This window comes from Ursus arctos, unplaced genomic scaffold (assembly GCF_023065955.2).
Source record: "Ursus arctos isolate Adak ecotype North America unplaced genomic scaffold, UrsArc2.0 scaffold_22, whole genome shotgun sequence".
Classification (NCBI taxonomy): Eukaryota; Metazoa; Chordata; class Mammalia; order Carnivora; family Ursidae; genus Ursus; species Ursus arctos.
In genome coordinates, this window is record NW_026622897.1 from 56,473,834 (window position 1) to 56,480,821 (window position 6,988).

Below are 6,988 nucleotides of genomic sequence, written 5' to 3' on the forward strand. Positions count from 1 at the left end.
ATGGAGTATAGGCTCCCTACTACACTGTGGCTGTTATAGTTTTGAGTTACTTCCTGAGGGGGAAAGAAATTCTTGGAACATAGGCTTTTAAGGCTCCACTACTGCATCACACTCCCAACTACATAGCATAACCCTGTCCTCAAGGGACAGAGTAGCTGTATCTCAGACCTTCCTGGACCTTCCCTCCTAGCCCAAACTCAGTGCTGCCCAGCTACCCCATCAAACACGGTATGATTCTTGACCTGCATCCACTCTATCTAGGGGATCCTCTCATTTCTGGTCTTTCAGTAAGACACTCCTGCACTGGTTTTCACTTAGTGAATTTATTGACATATTCTGCTACTAGAATGTTTCAGCTATTGGTCATACAGAGGTGAACATGTTCTTACACGTTTAAGTTAGTCTGGCAGGAGAAAGGGCCTCAAAACAGAACAAAAAACATGGTTCAAGCAAGATTCCTCCAAGAGATAGCTGATAGCTAAGTGACAGAAGACATAACTACACCTAGAAGAAATCTTCCAGACTGAAGAAACTGGAAGTGTGAAGATATGGAAGGACAGATCTGTATTTCCCATGAAATAGAGTTTGTGTGGATAAACTGTAGAAGTGCTAGGTTTCCCAAGTGCTAGTTATATTCCTTCTCCTATAGGTACTTAAACAATTAAGGCCTGAAAGCCAATATTTTAGTGCCTGCTCTCAATTAGATACTCTAAGCTTTTTTCATTTTTTTTACTCCCTTAGTTTTCATGATCACCTTGTAGTCTAAGTACCATTATCCTGATTTTACAGGGACCGAGGAGCAGAGGTTAGTTTCAGAGGACACACAGGTCCTAAGTAGTAGAGCCGTGAATCAAGCCCAGGTAGTCTGACATCAGAATCCAGGCTTCTAACAAATACACTCAATTGCCTCACCATAGGAATTGAAGTATTGGTTTGATTGATTGAATTGTAGTATGGGAACTAGATCTAAAGCCATTCACTATTTGTCCACTTCTCAATCCAAGGGGACAGTTTAATGGGCTGAGCAAATACTAGCCCACTTCGTAAAGAAGTCACCTTTCACCTACAGGCTACAGATGGCACCAGGATTAGAGATAACTACTTAGAACAACATGGACAAGTACTTGAGTTTTGCAATCACCACGAAGCCGATGGATCTACGAGCATCCCTTGTCAAAGGGCCAGTGAGAGCTGGAGAGGAGTTAGACGGGTTTCTTCCAAGACTGTTCCCTTCATGGGGTATATAGGTCAGACTTCATGGACTTGGAGATTAAGCGGTCATCCTCTCATTGATCCAGCAGTAGAGGCAAGCAGGAATGCGATTCCCATAGTACACTGGAGTTTGTGGTTTCAGAAAACTAGAAACTGTTAGCAAAGTTCCAATTTCAGGAACCAAATGCAAAGTTCTAAAGGAACCTGGCTAAGTCTGAAGATGATCTTTGTGGGCAAGGATAAGAAATCTTTTTGAATATTAGGCAGCCATCGGTGAGGAAGGCGACTGCTTACAAGACCTACTGTCAGAAGGATGGGTGTTTGTGGCTTGTTATTTGATAACCAAGTGATAAAGAATACGCATGATTAAAGTTATTGCAGGAGAGATTACAAATGTGACCAAGCAACACGTAACAGCAGCTAGAAGGAAAAAATCATGTGCTGTATTTGTATTAGCCATGCTTCCTCCAACACACCCCCACTTTATGGCTGCTGATGCCTCCAGCTCTATAAAAAGCTTGGAGTAAGGCAGATAATCATAAGTCTGCTTACAGGAACAGGGAGGAGAAAAGTAACTTGCATTATGATTTTTTTCTCCTATTCTAGTTGAATATAGCCTGAAATCAAACATTTTTGAAGGTGGATGAAAATTGGTTCATGAAAGATGCATGTACTGCTATCATTAGTAAGGACTACAGGAAATTCAGGCACTCCATTGCAGAAAGGACTTTAGTTTAGGTCTGTGTGAAGGGAGTCTGGGCTTGCCTGTTCCCAAAAGGAACTGCTTCCTATCTCCAACTACTCAAGTGAAATCTTGGTACCAACGCAGGAATGCAAACCCTGGAGAAGCCTTTGATGGGGGCTTGAGATTGTCTGACGAACCACCACAATGAGAGCTGAAGATGCAGTCACCATGGAATGTTCTTTTCTAAGAAGGACCATTATCCCTGCTCTGACCTGGACTGTGGTCACAAAACCAAATAGCACAAGTATAAGACTGCTTTAAAAACCATCCTAAATTGAATCCAACTCAGGGGCCATCAACTAAGGACTGTAAACAAAAAGCTCCCAGGTGATCTGAATAGTCTTCAGCTGAAAACATTACTCAGGTACAGAAATCTAGGGAACACCAGTGAACCATCAGCCTTCAGTTCCTAAGGGACAAAGTCCTACATGATAAGACCAAAGCAATACTGCGAACAAGTCAGGAAATAGGAAGATCTCCACTGGGATGTAACGTCACGTCTCTAAATGCCAGCTCCTAAGAGGTCTTAGGTTGAGCAGCAACTCCTCCAACAGCACTGCTGCATTTCCCCAGGGGAGTCCTGAGGCTACCAAAAGCTATGGAGCCCTACGACAGGGAGCGCCTTCTCCTGGACCCAGCGGGCCTCCATTGTCCCTGCTCTCCTCTTCCCTGCTCCAAACAACTTCAACCTTTGATCCAGGTTTTTACCATCTTCCTTCCCCAAAATGTCAGCTGCCACTCTCCACCCCTCTAGTTGGCATTGTTAGGGGGTAGTTGGTCTGTCGTAGGACACATTTATCTAGATTCAAGACTCTGACAGTTACTAGGAAACAGATCCTAAGATATCCCTAGCATGAGTCACAAAGCAGGAGTTTTCATTTTATACTGGATCGACATAAGCTCTCCAGGGGAAGGCAGCCACCGGTGAGGCTATCCAACTCCGCTGGGTTGACAGTCTGGTTAATAAGTGGTGATCAGCACCTGAGTTTTGGAATTAAGGACACAGCCCATTCCCCAGACAGGAGTAACTGCTTATACACTTCAAGGAAAAAGAAACCTTTAAATTCCCTGTAAGGGATGGACAAAGGATAGGAAAGGGCCCTTAGATTTCACCCCTCAGTAGGTTCTGAATGTATTTCATGGCTGCTTCTGCTTGTAGCCTGAGCATGAGGGAATGAGCAAAGTTGCTAGGATCAGCATCGCAATCCCATCTACTGGTCCAGTTCCACCCCCCATACAGCTCATATACGTTCCAGGGATATTGTTGCTTCAATCAGTATTAGGAGATTAAGTAGAGACCCTTCAGGCTGAGCAACGTCTGAATACAAAACCCTAGGAGAAAATGGGGTTCTCAAGCAGAGATTCTTGAAGTATCCATAGATTTAACATGAGGAAGTAGGAAAGGGAACTCCTGGGTCTAGGATCCCACAAAAACGCTTAAGACCAGACTTAACTGTTATGATCTACACTCGTCTAAAATCCAACGGCAGGAGAAGATTGAAAAGAGACCACTTGAGACAAAGAATCTCAAGGACTGGAACGGCTAGCGGCCGAGAAAGTACCCAAGAGGGATCATGCGCTTCCAGAAGAAAGTAGGTAGGAAGTCAGGAGTTTGAAAGGGAGAGCTGAACAGGAAGAGGAGGACTACCCCCCAGTAAAAGCCATTCCCCTAGAGTGTGCCTCTCCGATTCCAGCAAGACAAAAACGAATCAGAAGCTAAATTAACACCAAAGTGTTTCTCAGGTTCAAGTTACCTGGTTAAGAGGAAAGGTAGAAAGGATAAGGTATGTTTGACTAACAGCCCTGGGGTCCTGAAGAAAGGCTTTTTAAAAAATGGATCTCAGACAAGGCAAATGTCCTATAAAATGCTCTGCACCTTGTGAGTCATTCCTTGAAGATTTGGTTGGCTTGAGAGGCAGAAAGTAGCTATAAAGTAAACCCGCTGAAGGCACCAGGAGGACCATGGGCTACAGACATAACTTTCTTCCGACATGGGGTATTTTGAGCCACAGTAGGAACGGTAACAGCCAGTAACCCTATCAAGGACGGGGGAGGTTAGCTTTAAGAAGAGATTATGTCAAAGTTAGAACCAAAGCTTGAACCAACTAAAGAAGGTCCTTCCTGCAACCTTGCATCGCAAAAGACAGTAAATCCAAGAGTCAGAAATACCCTTCCTAATAAAAGCGGGGTTAATTCTCTCATCCCAACCAATAGCTAGCATCAACCTCGAGAGTTCTTTCGGAGCTCTTCCCAGGTTTTCCAACAAGCCCACAAGGGCACAGTAAAGGAAGCCTGGATAGGAAAATGAGCTCCACCTGGACTAAGAGGTAGCTTCTAGTATCTGATCGGCTCAAAACGTTTCTCTCCACTAGGTACCAAGTTTCGCTCTTCCGTTAGTGAAAGGAAAGAAAGTGCTGTTTACTGCCTAAGTCGCAACTAAATTTTGTGATTTAGTGAGATAAAGAGAACTAAGTCTGCGGGTCTCATTCATCTTGCCTGTCTTTCCCACAGCCAGACAGCAGGAGATTCCCAGTCTCTCAAAGAAGGCAGAAACAGAAAAGCAGAGAGACACTGGCAGAAAAGAGAAACTAACTTTGAAAGATCCGGCTTGCTCTCCTGCCACTCACAGCCAACCCTCGCTTTAGCCCGCAGCATACACATCCTGGTGGACTGTGGAAGTCTCACTTAAATAGAGGGTGAGAGGACATGATTGGTCAGAGTTGGAAGCTGGACATGATTGGTCAGGCTGGAGCCAATGAGCTTCCTGGGTCTTTTTAATCTTAAATGCCAGCCCAGGATTGGTGCTGATATATTTTTTTTTAATTGGGACAGCCTCTGAGTGTGGACACCTGAATGATAATTAAGTCTCCAGTATTTATTATCAAGTTTCACGAGGGGAAAAAAAAGTTGCAACTGTCAGAAATCAGAAATGGGATAGAATCTGAAATTTGATAGTAAAACAACAACAACAACCACCTCAGCAAATAGTAACAGTACACCATTCTCCATGAAAAACAATAAATATTTATTTCCTTATTACTATAGAGGAACCAAATCATGTCACTTTCTGTGTGAATAGAAACCACTGCCTATGTCCTCCTTTTTTAGGTCCCTTCTTAGTGGCCCTAACCCTCTTCCTCCAGAAACATGTTTGGACAAAACAAGAATGTGTAACTAGTGGCCACTTAGTGGTCTCAAGCAGATGGCTGCACTTGATTTCAAAACCTACTTTTCTTTTTTAAAAATTATTTTATTTTATTTTGTTTTGTTATGTTAGTCACCATACAGTACATCATTAGTTTTTGATGTAGTGTTCCATGTTCATTGTTTGTGTATAACACCCAGTGCTCCATGCAATACGTGCCCTCCTTAATACCCATTGTATTGTATGGAGCACTGGGTGTTATATGCAAAACCCACTTTTCATGTCTGAGAATATTTCTCATCAATCCATCCGCATCCTCAGCACTGAGCTTAGGAAAATTGGTGAAATCTCTAACGAGGTTAGCAGGGGTACAATTATTATCCTTACCCGGACGAAATCACCTTACTAAGAGTCCTTATGCTGGCAGGAGACTATTCATAAGTGCCTGAATCTTCTCTCCAGCAGCTGTACCAGCAGCATCACCTTAGACATGTTAGAAGGTGAATTCTTAGTCTTCTGAGCAGAAACTCTTGGGGTAGCACTCAGCCATGTGCGGTTGAACAAACCCTCCACGGGGCTGCAATGTATACTACAGTCGGACAGCCACTGCTCTGTACAGTTCAGTCAGAATCCGGGGCCTGTGTTGCTTTTCTAAACATCAAGCGTACCTTTTGTAGAGCTCTCTGGGTGGTTTCCATGTGCATTCAAGGTTGTCAACCACTGCTTTCGTCATGCATGGATTCAGTGACCATCTCTGTGCAAACCGAAGGTGATGACCGAATCTTTCATTCTGGTCCAGCCCTCCCTGATCTCCCTCAGGCCAATATAACCAACTGATTTATAGAGAATTAATTACATGTAGGGCTAGGTGCTAAGTGCTTTACAATTTAGCAGTTTAATCCCTGTGGTGTAGCTATTTTCATATTCTTTTATAATTGAACTGAAGCTTTTAGCTATTAAATATCCCAGTCAAAATTAAACATTTAGTAAGTGGCCAAGCCCAGATTGCTTGATGACCACTGTACTACTATTGTTCATGCTACTTGCCAGCAGTTCATCACTAAACAGAATCAGCAATCCCGAAATGTGACATGATCGAGTGACAGAGTAGACTCAGAATAATTTAGAGCCATCTGGAAATTATAGAGGAGCTAGGATTCACACAGAGTATAGAAAATCCTGAAAGGAGGCTGTCACAGAACATAAGCACAATTCTAGGTTTGGGGGACGAAAGTTGTGTCAAGAAAAGCCCTTCTCCTCTATGGACCACTTCCATTTCCAGTTTTACAGTAAAAGGTTTTGAATTATACTAATCCTAAGGTTTGCTTACTAGCACTGTTTCGTTTATTTTTTTTTTTTTAAGATTATCTAACTTCCTAGTCAGAAGAGGAGAAGGCAAGCAACGCAGCAGCATTGCAGAATTGCTGGTTAAATAAATTATTAAATCCACAAATGATAAGTGGGTACTCAAATATCTCCTATGAATCAAAAGCTCTACTAGGTATAGACAAAAGGGATATGAAAGAGTAAGTTACTGATTTGATGGAAACCCAAATGAGGAACATTATTGCACAATGTAAGTTAAGTATTGGAGACTCCAGAATTCATTTTGTGGAGGTAACATGATTTTGCAGCCAAATGAGAATACTAATAGCATAGAAAGGAAATAAAATTATATACCATTCACTTATAAAAAAACACAAAAATCTTTTGAAAATCAGCAGGTCAAACCAAATGTGCATTATACTGATAATGTACAAACAACCAAGAGATTCTAACCCGAAAATGCAAAAATAGGTTAACAGTGTTTTCCTAAGCATTCCTGGCAGGTTTCAGACTAGAAAAAAGAGATCGCAGGTGTGGTTACATAAAGTTATTTTAAATCT